Below are 18,290 nucleotides of genomic sequence, written 5' to 3'. Positions count from 1 at the left end.
GTTAAAAATTGAATTCAATGGTGAAGTTAGGTTTTTAACAAAGATTTAGGAAAGTTATATTAGGATAACTTTTCCCTGCCTAAAGCTTCTGAAGACTAATTTGCATTTACCTGGTAACAGCTGCCCTCTCATTGGTTAATGAGGTGTCAAAACTGCTCCTAGAACAGAAACAAAGGCTTGGGTGTGAGGAAGTGAATTTCTTCCTGTTGCGGGAAGAATTTTGTAAGTTTATGCCCAAACAAATACGCAAATGCAGCACTAAAAAAGTATAAATATGGGCCTCAGTAACTTCTGACTTCCAGCAGCTGCAGAAACCGGCACCAACCTTCCGAGCCGATCCAGCCAAGTAAAAAATGATCTATGCTGAATAGACAGGTTTCTACCACTTCAAGCTTCTCTACAGCAGCAAAGTTGTTTCCAATTCGGCAAAAAAAATATTGAGGTCTCATTGAACTCATTGCTAGGTTCAGAGACTGAAAAAGACTCTATACATAGGATTCATGCTATAGCAAAGGCATAAAAGGTAGCCATCAGCTGACTTCACTGGGCCCCAAATTTGAACTTTATCTGCTCAGAGCTTTTACTGCCAAAACCAACAGCTTCAGTAGGATCTATTCTAATGTCTATCTGGCTTCAAGAGGACTTCCTCAGATACAGCCTGCAACCTTGCCCCACTGGAGGCTTTTGAAATTCATTTCAGAGACTAAGGGCCTGATTTAGACTCTGCCAAAGCAATGTTCAGCCTGCCCCATTTAGTGAAGGGTAGAACTCCAGTCTGTAAAAAGAGGAAACTTCTCTTTCTCCCTCACTTACATACACTTCCCTTGGCCTGACATAGCAAGGGCTGTGGGAGATTTGGCTGTGTCCACCCACCCTACATATAGTATGTTAACTAATGGCCAGTTTTTGCTTTCCCATACAGCTATGCAAAACGTGGCAATATCTGAAAGCAAAAACCTTTTGACGACCCCTAAACCCTGTGGGAAATCTCCTATGACGGGGGGAGGGGGTGTCAGAGAGTCAGTACATCCACGTTGTAGAAGGTATGCAGGTAGTATGCAATCTCTGAATACAATTCATACAATTCAGGGCAGTACATATAGCATGTGATGGGTCACCCACACACTCCTCTCCGTGGGTGCATCACAATCCCTCACTGATGTCTGGGGATTGTGAGTGCATGTGGTGTGTTCAGTCTATGGTGGACTTGCATCATCTTTCGCTTCCAGCACCCTCGTCTCTAGTTGTTGTATATATGTGTCTCATATTGTGAACCCTCTTTCTGTTCCATCCCTGTGTCAGGCCTCTGCAAGTGCTGCAGACTCAACCTTCGCCCATTTCATCATGTGTAAAGCCAGGACGTTGTGCCCGGTGTGGCTAGTGATTTCCATGCCATGCAGTCTGCTGCTTGCATAGTACCATCCCCCGGGGTTCTAGATTAGTTACCCAACAAGCAGGACTCTGGGGTACGCAGGATCACAGTGTCAACTATGGTCGATGTGATCCTTGCCACTTTTTACCAGGCTCGTTGTACACCTGGCCAGTCCCATACTATCTGTAAAAATCCTGCTTTATGACCCAGTGTCTTGGGTAACCCAGGTAGGTTGTGAGGAACATGCGTGATATGCAGTCGGGTGTAAGATATGTTTGGTGTAGGCATTTGAACTGGGTGAAATGGAAGTGTGAGTTCTGAGAGTGTTGCAGGGCCTGAGCCAATTGTTTGTCATTGGAAGGTGAAGGAGTGCTGTTCCTGCATTCTCTAACCTTAGAAACTGGCTCCTGTCCCTGTTCCAGGTGAGCGGCTACAGGTCTGTGATAATCTTGCATGTGCCCTCATATGCCAACATGGTGTAGAGTGGAAGTGCTGTCTTAGGCTCAATTAGCCCGTGTCCACATGCGTAAGCCAGCATGTGACAGATAACCCCATAGGTCAGGAACTGTCCAGCAGGTATATGGGATATTTCTCCGAGTTTTTGGGAGAGGAGTAAAACCTTGTCTCTATAAAGGTCCCTCCCACCTCCCTCCAGCTAGTCACGTTGTGGAGTTGGAGAATGTCTTGAAGAGCCGGCATCTGCCACAGTGGTATCACTAGTGCCTATGGGTTAAGATCACCAAATCTCTAAACATATTTCTGCCAGCAATGCCTGGACGCTGTAATTTGCAGTGAGTCTCCCGGGAGCTGAGGACCGGGGGATGAGAGCCAGGTATTTGTGGAGGTCCTCAAAAGAAAGTGCATGACCTCTGGTCTTTCAGCACATAGGGCCATCCCCAGCTGCTCCAGGGGCCACTGTGACTCACTGGAGTCACTGGGTAACTGCAAAGAAGAGTGAAAAGTTAGGGCCATCAAGCCCGCCTTTTGTAAGAGGCGGGCCAATTTATCAAGAGCAACTGTGCATTGACCCTTGTCCCAGATAAATGTTACCGACACTGATCTAAGTTCAGAGAAGAAGTGCATGGAAGGCATGATTGAGAGAGACAAGAAATAATACAGAAGTCATGGCAATTCCAGAAACTTTAGTATGGCCATCCGGCCCATCTGTGATAATAGGAGAGATGTCCAAAAAGGCAACAATCCTCTTGCCAAGTTAAAGGCCCTATTAAGGTTGCCCTCAGCATATTGGCTTCCAAGTGATATACACATTTGCCTAAATATTTCAAGGCATCACATTGCTGTTGAAGGCATGCCCTAGGAAAAGTGCACCTTTCTAACTCAGGAGTGGGGTGGAGGGGAAAAAGACAGAATTTCGCCCAGTTCACCCATAGACCTGACATTAACACAACATCTTCCAGTGGTGCCATCACCCCTGGTAATGTGGACTCCAGTACTCAATTATACTAATGCATTGTATGTGTAGCTGAGGGATCACTTGAAGGATACCCCATGACTCTATCTCCCATTCCTCAGCAGGAAAGCAAAACCAACAAGCCAGAGACTCCATGGCCAAAGCAAAGAGCAGATGAGATCATAGGCTGCATTGCTGAGTGCCTCGACCACTATCAAATTTGTCAGATGCATTGATCAGTCTTGACTATTGTGCAAGGACACAAGAGGGTTTTAAGCCACTTTAGAATAGCCTGGTCCCACCTGCATTGCCTCAAGTTTTGCAACTGGGTAATCCCACCAAATGGAGTCAAAGACCTTCTCTACGTCGAGTGACATCACCACTGGAACACTAGTGGCATGAAAATCAGCTTGCAGTAGTTGCAGCAAGCTGCAGCCATTGAGGAAGGTGCTCCGAGTCATACAAGTCTCTGCTCTAATTCCATATGCTCCTGTTGCAGCTGTATGAGCGGGTGTAGCCTATTTGGGGATTGAGGTTGATCTGTCTCCAGGCTATGCATGTCTCGTTCCTTGAATAATATGTCTCTTTTCAGCATCTGCCGGACCCCCAATTATTAGGACTTTATAGGCGTCCCATTCGGTCACCTGGTTGGAAGCTGAGGCTGCATTTAATGCAAAATACTCCATTATGCATTCAGCTAGTCCTTCTCGAAAAAGGAGAATCAAGGAGTGAGTCGGTCTGCAGCCTCCATGTCAGAATGCAGAGGTGAGACTGGCCCCATCTCAGTGTGAGTAGGAGCAGGCAGCAGTCTGAGAGTGTGCACCTGAGCTATTCTGCATGGGATTAAGGAAACTAGAGATACACTGTAAAGAAACAGGTCTGTGGGTGTGAAAGCCATGGACAGGCGAGTAACAGGAACATACACATTCCTTCTGGTGTTCCAGGTGCCATTTATCACTGATCCCATGTCAGGTCCACCAGTCCCAAAGATGCTTAGTAGATCTGTGAAAGGTTGCCCCAATGAGGGGGAATCAAGCAATCGCTATCCAAGTCTAGGACGCAGTTAAGGTCACCACCCCACATGGCAGAGGTGTGGGGGGTCACAAAACAGTGCTGCAGTAGATTTATCCAAGAAGGCTGGGAGGCCTGTGTTGGGCCAGACACCACCACCATTGTTAGGGGCCTGCTATGGGGTCACCCTTCAACGGCAACATTTCTACTGTTCGAGTCAGTCATGTGGATGTCCAGGACAAAAGGAACCCCTAGAGCAACTCAAATGAAGACCCCTCTAGCAGAGGTAGAAACTGTGGTGTCATATGCCTTTCTCCTTCACTTTGTGCGTAGTTTCAGGAGCTCTGCTTGTGTGATGAGTGTCTCTTGCAGGTATGAAATATGCACGTCACTGTTTGTGGTGACTGTGGACACTGTGGGGCATGACTGGTGTGGCTCTATCTCACACATTCCAGGGCATAAAAATGTATTCAGGGGATCTGTGCATATAGAAGCTGGACATGTAAGTAGTGGGGTGGGTGAGAAGTGGCAAGCTTAAGTTCAGGGTTTTGGTGCACTCACAGTGAGATTCTCATCCTTCTTCTTGTTCCCTCAAGTGTCTGATCCTCTTTGTAGCACATGGCAGATGTTCAGGCCAATTATTGAAAGGAGTCCAGTCCTTGAGAAAACAAAATTAACTATAATGACATAAACAATCCCCCCTGCACCATCCCAGCAGGGAAAATACTCCATCCACTGCCATACTTCAGGTTAACAAACAAACATATCAAGAATCTTAACAGTGAAATCTTCCAGCCCAATACAGTAACCTGGGGCATGAGTAATAGCAGAATGGGTAGCTTGATGGACGGTGCCATCAATGAGTAGTCCTTCAAGGTGTGACTGACTACCCACTCACCCTCCTTCCACCAGCCATAGCCCACCCTTGCCATGGTGCATTCAGCTAACCACCCTAAGGAAGTTGCAGGCAGGTGTTGCAGGTCATTAGTGATGTAGGGTATCATCAACAGGCCCTCTGCATTGCCATGAGTGGAGATCATCTTACCTTCAGAGTCTGACATGGGGTCTGATGAGGTCTCCGGCCTTAAGATCTCAAATGGATTACAGATGTGCTGAGGTGCCCATGGTCTGTGTGTGCCCATGTATGGGCTGCCGTTTCCAATGTTGGTGTAGAGCAGGGCTTCCAGGGATGGCATCATTGTTGTGGTGGCGTGAGCCATTCCACGGAATTGTGAGCCGTCACTGGCCGCTTTGCTAGTTCCTTTGCCTGCAACTATGTTCATGTATCACCTGGGGTCAAGAAGAAATGAGTGTGGTCTCCGTCCGCACCACAGAGCTTTGCATTGGAACAGGAGGCATATTTGAGTCCCAACACACATTGTTGGGTTTTCACTACCATGTAGGAGTCCTGCCTATGCTGCACCTCTACAGTGCAATCCAGGTATGGTGTGATTTCACAGTTTTCATAGATTCATTGGCCTTTAGGCCAAAAAAGCTGGAGAAGAAAGACTCTGTATCTGTAGTTAAGGAATTTTGACAATCACCGTGCACGGATGTTTTTCTTGCGATGGGGACTGAACCAGTACGCAGTGGGCTAGTTCAATGGAAAAGAATGTTGGCATCCTGCCAGCTAGTATGGCTTTTGATGGCCACTGTTCGAGAAAGATTTTGATGTTAGAGCCTTCGATCCATTGTAGAAAACCAACGTTTTTGCACATTGTTACATCAAGAGCAGCCCTCTGTTTCCTCCGCTCATTGTTGTCGGGACAGAATATCAACTTCATCTCCTTCAACTGCGCCTGTAGATCTTGCACTGTGGGATGCATAGTAGTTAGAGTGGATTCTGCATTATCAACTCGGTCAACCAGCTTGTGGTGTTCAGCATGGATCAGTTCAACATCCAGAGATACTGAGTCAATCTTGGACCCCAGTGTTGTCTTAGTGTCATGCATGGTCTGTAGAATGTAGTCAAATTGGTTGGAGGGGCTAGCTAGGGTGGCCTCAAGGTGGTGAAGAGGTCCGTCTTCCTCTGCCACATAACCCAAGACAGGTTGTGCCCCCCCTCGGAGTAATATTCTTGCTTATCTTGGGCTTCTCTATGGTCAGTGGGGCCCTGAGGCTCGGGCGCTAGGTCATCGAAGTACCGCCTAACACAGAGGGCATCAACACACACCCTTATCGGGTGAGTGGGTGGTGACTGAAGGGGCCACCAGGGCATCATGGCAGGCAGAGCCCGGCCAAGGGAAGTGCACAGTCAGCAGGTGGGGACCTCCAAGTGTCACAGTTCACTGGAGCAGAGGGGTTTCCTCAACACACTCAGTCCGTATGACCCTGGGACAGGGGTTCAGTCCATCATCCTTTTGTCCTACCAGGTATCAGCCATCAGAGGCCCAACAGGACCCACTTGGGGCTCCTTGCCAGGTGTGCTGGGTCCTGCCTTTCAGGAGCCACAGGCAGTCAGCAGGGTAGGAAAATTCTCCTCCCCAGTCTTATGCATGGTCCCCCCATGGGGGAAAACCAACAACAGAGGATATGCACAGACCCCCATAGGGGACACACCTGCCCCTGTAGTAGGGCCGTTATCAGCCTTCCTTTAATCAGGCCAAAAGAAAATGCAGACAAATGGCACCATTATCCAGTATGGAATGGATACTATCAAGGTATTTTGAGAGAAGATATTTATGTACTGCCTCAATTTCTCAAGTTAGATTAATCAGGAGCAAGAAGATTGTTGTATCAGGTGTGCTTGTCCAGCTGAACAGTCAAATATTTTTCAAGCCAAGGATGTTTACTCAAAGGACAAAAATTTGAGAGGCTGGTAAGCTCTATGTGAGGTTTCCTTAAAATTCCACAATCTGGAAGAATATAAAACATAGCATATAATAATCTTTATAACTATGAAGAGTCAATGTCCATGGTGACATAAGGTTAAAAAGTTGTTGCTGGAATGGTGGACAGAAGCTTGAATTTATAGACTCTTTTGTTTGTTGTTTCTTCCTTTCCCCACTTCCCATATTATAGCAAGTCTTCTGAGAGGTAGGTTCATTTTCTTCAGGCAGGTGAGAGAGAACTTTGAAAATTGCAAATGAGGATTTGCCATAGAGCAATCCAGAATGCAAAACGTCTATGGAACTAATTCATGTCTTCCTCAGAATAACACCCTTTGACCCAGAGGCATTAAAACATTGTAAAAGCTTTCTGTCCATTGAGAATATTATTCTGAGCTCTGATCATCAATCCCAATACCCGATTGCTTTTGAAATCTTTTGTAGTTTTGACCCTCAAGCAAATGAAAACCAACTAATAAGAAGAAAGCCTTAAACCTCCTCATTAAGCCTTCTTCATTTACTATATTAAACATACAGTAGGTGATGGGAGGAATGGTTGCAGTTTGTTTAACCACTGGCAATCACTCGGGTATCATCCCATCCCATAGTTTTTTCCTCACTATGCCACCTCGGTTTGGTTCTAGTCACATGCAAATCAGTCTTGGTCCTGTTCTTCATTGCAACAGTCCAGCCCAAACTGTCAGACCAGGTCTTTCCTGAACTAGAACCACACCAACCTAGGACTGGTTTCACCCTAATTATGGACTCATCAGCCGGGTACAGCTTGCTTCCAGAGACAAAATGAGCATAAGACCCTTGTCTGGGCATGCCCATGCCACTTACGGTAGTACATGAAGCACACAAAAGGTGATGGGAGGAATGCCTGCAATTTGTCTAATCACTGACAATCAATCATCCTATCTTGAACCTCCATTTGTAACAAGACTGTGGGAGATGAAGTAACATTTGAGCAAATGTGGAATCTGATTCGGTTTTACATGACAGATAATCCTCTTTTAAACCAAGTGGAGAAACTGAAATTGCATTTGTTTTTAATAGGATCTGCTATTCTTTCTGGACTCACTAATTATGAACTTCTAACCCTGGCTGACATGTCCTTTGCATACCAAACAGTGGCTCAGAACAACTTGATGGAGAACAAGTAACAGTTGGCTGGCATAGCTGGAACAGCCATCTGGTGGTGCCATTCCTTCTTAGCAAACCAAAGTCAGTAATTCAGAAAATGATTCTCCTCTTTATCTGTGATGTGGGATCACAGATTGCTTCCTGCTGTCTTCCCTGTGTTAAAATGTGTACATTATATAGCTAGCTCATGATACCGCCCATTACCGTCTGCAGTTTTAAATGTATGTAGAAAATATCCAACTGTGAATACATGTGAGCAGAAATAATTAGAAGTTTTAATACATCACTTCCTGTCTAAAATAAATTTTCACCTTGATGAAGGAAAGTTATCTTTCATTGAACAGGTAAAAACTGGACACCCTTCATATGATCATTTTCCTTTCAACTGAATGGAAGATCCAGGAACCACTGGTGGGAGAAGGATCTGCAGCTGGTTGTGGTACGGTGTATGCGGGGGACGCTAGCGAGGGCGAGGTTGGCGGAGCGGAGCTGGCGTGTTGGGATGTGGAAGTTGAGACACTCGTTGAGGTAGGCCAGTCCGGCATCGTGGAGAGCTTTGTGAGCATGGATCAGGAGTTTGAAGACGATCCTTTTGTTGACGGGGAGCCAGTGTAGGTCTCTGAGGTGGGCTGAGATGTGTTCGTGGCAAGGGAGGTTGAGGATGAGTCGTGCTGAGGTGTTAGGGATGCGCTGGAGTTTCTTTTGGAGCTTGGCCGTTGTTCCAGTGTTAAGAGCGTTGCCGTAGTCCAGTCTGCTGCTGACGAGGGCGTGGGTGACTGTTCTACAGGTTTCCACGGGGACCCATCTGAAGGTCTTGTGGAGCATGCAAAGGGTGTTGAAGCATGAGGATGAGATGGCGTTGACTTGCTGGGTCATAGAGAGCAAAGAGTCCAGTATGAAGCCGAGGTTGCGTGCGTGGGTGGTAGGCATTGAAGCCGACCCCAGAGTGGCAGGCCACCAGGAGTTGTCCCATGCTGATCTGTTGGGGACGAAGATGATGATCTCGGTCTTCTCCGAGTTTAGCTTGAGGGGGCTTGCTTTCATCCAGTTGGCGATGTTGTGAAGTCTGGTGTGGAGGTTGTTCTTAGCGGTTGCGGGGTCCTTCGTGAGAGAGAGTATGAGCTGAGTGTCGTCTGCGTAGGAGACGATGTTGAGGCCATGGGATCGGACGATGTTGGTGAGCGGAGCCATGTAGACATTGAAGAGGGTGGGGCTAAGTGAGAATCCCTGGGGAACTCCGCAAATGGTCTTGGTGGCCTTAGACAGGAACGGTGAGAGGCGGACTCTTTGGGTTCCTCCAGAGAGGAAGGAAGTGAGCCAGTCCAGGTGGATTCTGGCATCGGAGAGGCGTGTGCAAAGGGTGTGGTGACAGACAGTGTCGAAGGCTGCGGAAAGGTCAAGGAGGATGAGGGCAACGCTTTCACCTTGGTCAAGCCTGCTCCTGATGTCGTCGGTGCAGGCGATAAGGGCGGTCTCTGTGCTGTGGTTCTGGCGGAATCTGGACTGGGAGACGTTGAGTAGTCTGTTGTCCTCCAAGAAGCAGGATAGTTGGTTGTTGACTATCTTCTCGATGACCTTCGTGGGGAAGGAGAGTAGGGAGATAGATCAGTAGTTTTTGAGCTCTTCTGGGTCGGCTTTGGGCTTTTTGAGCAGGGCGTTGACATCAGCGTGTTTCCAGCTCTCCGGGAAGACGGAGGTCTTGAAGGAGCTATTGATGATGGTCCGGAGCTGGGGAGCGATGATTTGGCTGGCTTTATTGAAGACGTGGTGAGGGCAGGGGTCAGCGGGAGAGCCAGAGTGGATGGTGCTCATGGTCTTCGTGGTTCAGGACTTTGATGTGGCAGGGTGTGTTGTGGTCGACCTTGGCAGTGGTGGTGGTGGAGGACGGCGGTGCGAAGCTTCCATGGATGTCTGTGATCTTGCGGTGAAAGAAGGGAGTCGCAGAGGTCTTGCAAGTGGGGTGGGTCGGTGGAGCAGGACTTGGGGTTCGTGAGTTCCTTGATGATGCTGAAGAGCTCCTTGCTATTGTGTGCGTTGTTGTCAATTTGTTCTATGTAGAAAGATCTTTTGGTGGTCCGGATGAGCTGGTGATGTTTGCGGTTGGCTGATTTGAGGGCGGTGTGGTTGCTTTCTGATTGTTCTTGGCGCCAGATGTTCTCGGCTTTCCTGCATTCTCGTTTGGAGGCCTGAAGGTCTGCGGTGAATCAGGGAGCTTTCTTGTTGGCACAGGTAATGATGGTTTTCTTGAGTGGAGCGAGGGTGTTGGTGTAGTCATTGAGCCATTGTTTGAGGTAGAGGGCGGCGGTGCTGGGGTCGTTAGTTTTGGGTGGTAGGGCGTGGGCGAGGTTGGAGATCCATTAGTCCTTTGAGATCTTGTTCCACTTGCGGTGAGGGATCCGATGCTGCTGGTGGTGGGGTTGGGTTTCTGGAAGGAAAAATTAACACAACAATGGTCGGTCCAATGGAGTTCAGTGGTGTGAGTGAAGATGATGTGGCTGCTGGAGGAGAAGATGGCGTCGAGTGTGTGACCGGCTGACTTTATTGACTTTAAGTGGCTTAGAGCAAAATGTTTAAAATTCTCTGTGCTTCTTCAAAGCTTGTGCAGGCCGCACCTCAAACTAGCCTCAGTCTCACTTCCTAAACTACATACTTAGCAAGATCCACATAGGTAGGTCGCTCAACACTGTGGAAGCTTTGCTGTGGAATTTATGGAGCCTAAATTTGCTAGCACTAAAGAAAAACATGAAAACAATTTTCTTCAAATAAGCCCACTCAATCAACCAAAAAGTATGGGTGCTCCCCCACGATCCACTGTAAATAGGGCAGTATTCTACTAAATGCAATCTCACCCTCACCTAAGGTCAATCTGAAAATCCACTCAATCTCTGAACCTCAGCAGCTTCAGATTCAGAAAGGGGACTGGTTATTGCAAGAGCTTCCGCTATCATTGTAATCAGCCTTACAAATTGGCTATCTGTTACCAATTTAGCAATGATCCCTAGCCGTATATGATACATTTATTTACATCACCAACAGTTTTTTTTGCAAATTAATAATAAAAAATAAGAATTCAAATAAAAGTAAAAATTCAAAGGGAATTCTAACCAACTGCTGCATTATGTTTTGCAAACAGCGAATATCAGGTGTTCAAAACCTTTCTTTCTTTCTTCATGTGACGAATGCTTGGCAGTAGTTATCCCCAGAGCAGGAATCACGACGATGCTTTATTAACATAACTCCATATGTGTTGCCTCCAAGACCTTTTTAAAAAAGTACACTTCTACCCTCTCCAGATTTGCAACTTTTTAGGCTAGCTCTCTGCTGTGGAATTAATGCAGATTTTTCATTTCTAATTAGCATGCCATGAATGAAGCCACTTACCAGTGCCCCTTCCACATTCACGGACTTATTTTTAGAGTTCAGGTTCATCCTTTTATACAACACTACATAATATATCTCAGGTAAAGCAACCCCTTTTCAATTAACAGCCTCTCCTAATTTAATCCCTTCTTTATGTCTTCTCAGGGATATACAGTATATCATTTTAATAGCAGTTTAAAAGCATATAAGCAAATCTTCCATGGCATTTTATAGCTTGTTTAATATCCAAAATCAAGTGTTACTGTATTTCACTCTGGCAGTTATGCAAATTGACCTTGGCTGTATGTTGTCACAAGCCAACCTATCCAATGATTAGGCGACGTGCGTTCTGTATATGGGCTCACACCATAAAGAATACAGCACTTCTTATGAGCCTGATCTCACAAAAAGGTCTGACATATGAAAGTGCGAGGACTTAATCAGTATGTGGTCAATAATGATGCTACTAGATCATACCATTCCTCGCTTTGTTTAGTGTTCTGCCAACAGTGGCAAGATTTTCTAGCTATGTGTTTACTTTACTAAAGTGTTAATTAAAACGTTTAAGGTATTTTATGCATAGAAAGACAATAGTTTACTGCAGATTTGCTTTACGGGAAGTAATCGTGTATACCTAAATATGGATTGCAGACTTTGGTTAAATGGGCATAAATGTGCCTGTGTCCTAGGCACACTGCAATGGGCATTACACATAACACCAAGCATTCAGTAAAACACATTATCTAGGTATCCTGTTATGAACTAAGTGGTAAAGAAGATAACCTTGGCTTAGGGGTGGATTCGGGAAATTTACTTTATGTGCAGTTTTAGCCTTTACAAATGTTCTGTTGACACTGTCTTTCCGAAAGCATATGTGGATCCAAAGCAATGGCGAATTCTGCTCTTGTAATAAGTTTTAAAAGTTAGTAAATATATAGTTTACATGCATCACATGATACCAATACAATGAAAGTTACCTGTACAGGATTTCAGGCTCGAGGGCAGGAAGTTTGTATTAGCCCGTTGTCTGCCACTACATATTGGCTACATGGTGTTTGCTATGGCAGTCTGTCTTCTACCAGCTTAACCGGGTTGCATGATGGAACCCTCTTACTGATTTAGCCTGTTGAGACTCCTGCCCTGCCAAGTGGTGCCTAATCCAGTCCCTGGGCCCTTAAAAGGAGAAGCTGGTGAAAATCCAAGAAAACAGACTTTGAATGACTCTGGACCGACGCTGCTGCCGAATCCCGTGACGCTGCCTGCAACCAAAGCTGTTGTCCTCGCTGGAGTGCGACGACCCCGCAGGCCCAACATGGCCGCAGCCCCGGGGTAACCTGACTGCCAACCAAAGACCCTATTTCAAACAACTACCCTGAGGCTTCCAGATCTAACAACATTCTTCAACAGACCTATTTTTTCTCTAAAAATGATCTCTTTCCTTTGTGCATCTTAAATATGGATACATTAGTTGATATCGTATCATTGCCCTGGATTATAAATCACGATTGCCAACTTCTTTGTTCCACTATTGGAGCATAGAGTAAAATCTGGTTGGAAATTGCCTCAAGAGTGAAGGTCCTTGAGTAGCACTATGTTGCCTGGTTAGTCATTGGAGGTTTGAGGTTCTCTCCGATCGGTGATATTTTCATTGTAATCCTTTGTTTTCTGTTCTATCTCGAGATGTCTATCTTGAGACACTACAGTTGAACGGGAAACATCCTTTATTACGACGTTTTATTAACGAAGTCATGGTTAACGAAAGCGCAACAACGCTTTTTTTAACCACAACTTTGTGCCTTAACTACGTATGTTCTGAACAACGAACATGCGTGGTTAAGGTACAAAGAAGGGAGTTGGCGAAGGAGGATGACGCAGGTGACAAGGGGTCGACTAAGGTAAGTGGGGGGTTTTACGTTTTGGGGAGGGGATGGGGGGAGAGGGGGTTTTAGGATTTGGGGTGGGGTTGCGGGTGGGGCGTTTTTGGTTTTGGGGAAGGGGTGGGGGGTCAGGGGGTTTTAGGTTTTGGTGTGGGGTTGGGGGAGTGGGGCGTTTTTGGTTTTGGGGAGGGGTGGGGGGTCAGGGGATTTAGGTTTTGGGGTGGGGTTGGGGGGTGGGGCGTTTTTGGTTTTGGGAAGGGGGTGGGGGTTAGGGGGTTTTAGGTTTTGGGGCGGGGTTGGGGGGGTGGGGCGTTTTTGTTTTTGTGGAGGGGGTGGAGGTCAGGGGGTTTTAGGTTTTGGGGTGGGGTTGGGGAAGTGGGGCGTTTTTGGTTTTGGGGAGGGGGTTTTAGGTTTTGGGCCAGGGTTGGGGGGGTGGGGCATTTTTGGTTTTGTGGAGGGGGTGGGGGTCAGGGGGTTTTAGGTTTTTGGGGCAGGGTTGGGGGTGGGGCGTTTTTTACGACGTTTTATTAACTAAGTGGTCGTTAACGAAAGCGCAACAACGCTTTTTTTAACCACGACTCCGTTATTTTGTGCCTTAACTACGTATGTTCTTAACAACGAACATGCGTGGTTAAGGTACAAAGAAGGGAGTTGGCGAAGGAGGATGACGCAGATGACAAGGGGTCGACTAAGGTAAGTGGGGGGTTTTAGGTTTTGGGGAGGGGGTGGGGGGTCAGGGGGTTTTATGTTTTGGGGTGGGGTTGGGGGGTGGAGCGTTTTTGGTTTTGGGGAGGGGGTGGGGGGTCAAGGGGTTTTAGGTTTAGGGGTGGGGTGGGGTTGGAGGGTGGGGTGAGGGATGTAGGGTGAATGGTGCCTATTAGTAATGCTTTTATCAGGAATGCCTTTACAACGAAATATCGTTGTTAAGGCATTCGTGGTAAAATCATTAGTAGTAAGAACGAGGTCGGTGTTACGACCTCGTTGTTAAGGCACTAGTTGTTTTCGAAGTCGGTGTTCTGTCGTACAACCCAGTTGAACACATATGGATATGTGACATAATTCTTAGGCAGGTTGATGGGCTGCTTTAACTCAAAGAGTGAGAAATGGTAGCTTATTTTTGCAAGGAACACAAGGCCAGTTTAAGGTTCATGCCTTCCCCACCTGTGATGTGGCATATGCCTGAGGTACATTGGGTATTAGTTTGTCTTTGTACTAGGCCAACATCTCTGTCTATGGTTTGTACCAGCCTTCTTTGAAAGGTTACTCTGAATCTTTGGTTCAGTTAAAAATTCATGCACAGATTTTCTCCAGATTGAGGACTGCCTCTTCTGTTGTCAAACTCACTCTCACTTCTGAATATCAACATAAATCATACACCTTTATCAGCAGGTGTCTTCCATCTAGAATATTGCAGAAATCAGCACGGACATAACAGAAAATGATGCTATCTTCCATTGTACAAAAGAGTGTTGCTCATCACTCTTGTCTGATGACCACATGGCCTGATACATCAAAAGGTGCCAGACCTCCTCCTATACTGTGACGTCGATACCTGAAAACTAATGTTTTTCCTGTCTTTGTTCTTTTGAATTTGCAGCAAAATATTGTGACTCATATGCCAGAGAGATATTCTTTCCTATGAACCATTTTGGCATCATAACTGGACAACCACTTTGCATGAGCCTTTCAGTTGATACAAACGAATTGTATGAAACGTTTATGAGTACTTACATTGGCTGAGCAATGGCAATTGTTCTCTACAACATTTCTCCGTCACATCTCTCAGGAGAATTTCCAGGCAAGCTTTTTGAGTAGTCACTATGGATATGTCTTCCAGCTTGGGTGATGTTGGTGCTAAATATTCTATCACCTTCCTTATGTGTTCCTTGATCTTAGATTGCAGGTACTATGGCCAAACCATTCTAAGTTGACCTCCTGGAGCAAAAGTAGAAGACTAAGGCCCTCATTACAACCCTGGCGGTCAGTGTTAAAGCGGCGGTAATACCGCCAACAGGCCGGTGGAAAAAAAAATGGGATTACGACCGTGGCGGAAACCGACAACATAGACAGCCACTTTAACACTCCGACTGCCACGGTGGAACAAACAAACAGCGCGGCGCACACCGCCAACAGACAGGCGGAACACAATGTACCGCCCACCCTATCACAACACGGCTATCTACCACCTTTTCCGGGGCGGAACCAATGCGAATAAAAACACGGCAAACAGTACAGAGAAGGGAAAACACTCACCTCTCCACACCCCACGAGGAACCAGGAAGCCATGGAACCCGAACTGCAGATTCTGCCGGCCATGGTCTTCCTGCTCCTCTATCAGGAGCTCCAACGACGGCGGCGACGACCACGGTGAGTACTGCACCTACAACACAGGGGAGGGAAAAGAGAGTGACGCACACATGCAACACGCAACACCCCCACCCCCACCCTCACCCACAACACCATACACACAAATACATGCTGCAACATTACATATACACCCCTCCACCCCCCCTGGAAGAATGCAAGGACAAAAGGAAATAATTGTAACGATTGTAATCTTGAAAAATCCATCAGTCAAATCTCAAAATCCAATATATACAATTATGTACACCAACTACACAAGTCCGGATAGTGCACCAATCATTGTCCGAGGACAATTGGGCCCGAAATGCATGGGTGAGGCCCACACTAGATACCTGACTGGAAACGGAGAGAACACTGCTGGGGCATCAGATTGAAAATAAACAGGCACCTCAGGGGAGGGGGGGCACCTCAGCCAGATGAACGCACAATGCCACTGCTCCACGAGGGGGCTCCATGCCCATTGATGTATCCTGGGAGTGCAAAGCCACAGTCTCTCAAGTCTCTCCAATGGGTGGTTTGCCCATTGCTTTATCCTGGGGAGTGCAAAGCCACAGTCTCTCAAGTCTCTCCAGTGGGTGGTTTGCCCTCTGCTTTATCCTGGGGAGTGCAAAGCCACAGTCTTTGTTCCCAGGGTGCTTCATCCTGCCAAGGGCTGAGGAAGTGGATGTGATACTCCACTGGTTCAGGAGGGGGCTTGGTGCCCAGAGTGCTTCATCCTGCCAAGGACTGAGGTAGTGGATGTGATACTCCACTGGTTCTGGAGGGGGCTTTGTGCCCAGAGTGCTTCATCCTGCCAAGGACTGAGGTAGTGGATGTGATACTCCACTGATTCTGGAGGGAGCTTTGTGCCCAGAGTGCTCCACGTGCATTGTGGCCCCAACAATACACTCACCTGGGTGTGTGTGCCACGAGATTGCCGAGGTACATGTAGGTTGACAAGCCATGGAGGCTGAAACATACCCCACACTGCTGTGGCTTCACATTCCATATGCAGGTGACAACTGTGATGACAGTGATGCTTTAAGGAAGCTGCCCAGGGTCCTGGATCTCACCACCAGCCTTGGACGACTGACCACTGGGGATGGCAGCCATGTCTGCGGTGGTGCCACTGGCTCAGGATGTTGCGGGGCGTCTGGCAGTGCTTGCGGCGGTGTCAGTCATGGCGGTGCTGGTGGCCTGAACCTTGCCTCAGGCCTGCCATTGCAAGGCCTGTGTGTGCAGATTCACTGCCAACTTCACTTGGCATTTAAAAGTACTAGCCAAGCCTAAAACTCCCCTTTTCTACATATCATTCACCCCTAAGGGAGGCCCTAGGTAACCCATAGGGCAGGGTGCTGTGTAGGCAAGAAGCAGGACATGTACCTGTGTAGTTTACATGTCCTTGTAGTGTAAAACTCCTCAATTATTTTTTACACTGCTGTGAGGCCTGCTCCCTTCATAGGCTAACAATGGAGCTACCCTCATATACTGAGTGGTAGCTGCTGATCTGAAAGGAGTAGGAAAGTCATATTTAGTATGGTCAGAATGGTGATACAAAATCCTGCTGACTGGTGAAGTTGGATTTAATATTACTATTTTAGAAATGCCACTTTTAGAAAGTGAGCATTTCTCTGCACTTAAATCCTTCTGTGCCTTACAATGCACATCTGACTGGGTTCAGTTGACAGCTACCTTGTGCATTCACTCAGACACACCCCAAACACAGAATACTCAGCCTCGCTTGCATACATCTGTATTTTGGATGGGTCTTCATGGGCTGGTAGGGTGGAGGGCCTGACAATTACATGTCTAAGGACATTAGCCTACCCTCACACAAAGGGCTGACACACACCCTACTGGGACCTTGGCAGACAGGATTGAACTGAAAGGGGACCTTGTGCACTTCTAAACCACTCTTTGAAGTCTCCCCCACTTCAAAGACACATTTGGGTATTTAAACAGGGCCTCTGCCCCTACCAACTCAGACACTTCCTGGAGAAGAGAACTTGAACCAGAACCTGCATCCTGCCAAGGAGACCTGCCTGGCTGCCCAAAGGACTCATCTGAGTGCTTTCTGTTAAGGACTGCTGCCTTGCTGCTCTCTGGCTGTGGTGAGAAGTGCTCTCCAAGGGCTTGGATAGAGCTTGCCTCCTGTTCCCTGAAGTCTCAGGACCAAAAACACTTCACCTCTGAAAGAAGGACTCCTTGTGTGGCAAAAATCGACGCACAGCCTTCCAGAAACAATGCACAGCCTGCATCACAGTGAAAAATTCACCACACTCCAAACCAGAACAACGCAGCCCGACTTTGCAACAAGAAGATCGGCGTGGCGCCAGCATAGCGACCGGAAATTCGATGCACGGCCCACTGGATCGACGCATAGCCGAGCTGGAATGACGCAGCCCGACTTCCAGAATTGAATTGATGCAGCGCCTGCTGTGCGGTAGAAATTTTTACGCAATGCCCACCGGATCGATGCAGTCCCTGTGACTTTGTCCTGTCAGCGCTGGAAATCCACGCATCGTCACCGGGGCGTCTGAAAACCCCGCAACCCGAAGAGGATCCACAACCGAGGGCAGGAAATTGACGCACAACCGTCCTTGAGTGAAAACTAAATGACTCATCGCTGTGTGCGGCCCAATGAATCGCCGCAGACTTCCTTGTTTTCCACGCATCTCCTCCTCTGCAGTTCTTTGCTGAGATTTTAAACGCAAACCAGGTACTTTGTGCTTGAAAGAGACATTTATTGTTTTTGAAAGACTAAAGACACTTTATATCACTTTTACAGTGATATGTCAACATATACTTATTACATTTTGATCGTTTTGACCTGCATCTTATCTGACTGACCACCAAAGACCCCATTTCTAACAATCTGTATGCAAGAAACCTGGGAATGTGTCCAACAAAATGTAGATCTCATACTAATCAACTGCTACATA

The sequence above is a fragment of the Pleurodeles waltl genome, chromosome 4_2 (assembly GCF_031143425.1).
Source record: "Pleurodeles waltl isolate 20211129_DDA chromosome 4_2, aPleWal1.hap1.20221129, whole genome shotgun sequence".
NCBI lineage: Eukaryota > Metazoa > Chordata > Amphibia > Caudata > Salamandridae > Pleurodeles > Pleurodeles waltl.
The sequence above is the reverse complement of the archived record's forward strand: the minus strand, read 5'-3'. Positions refer to the sequence as shown.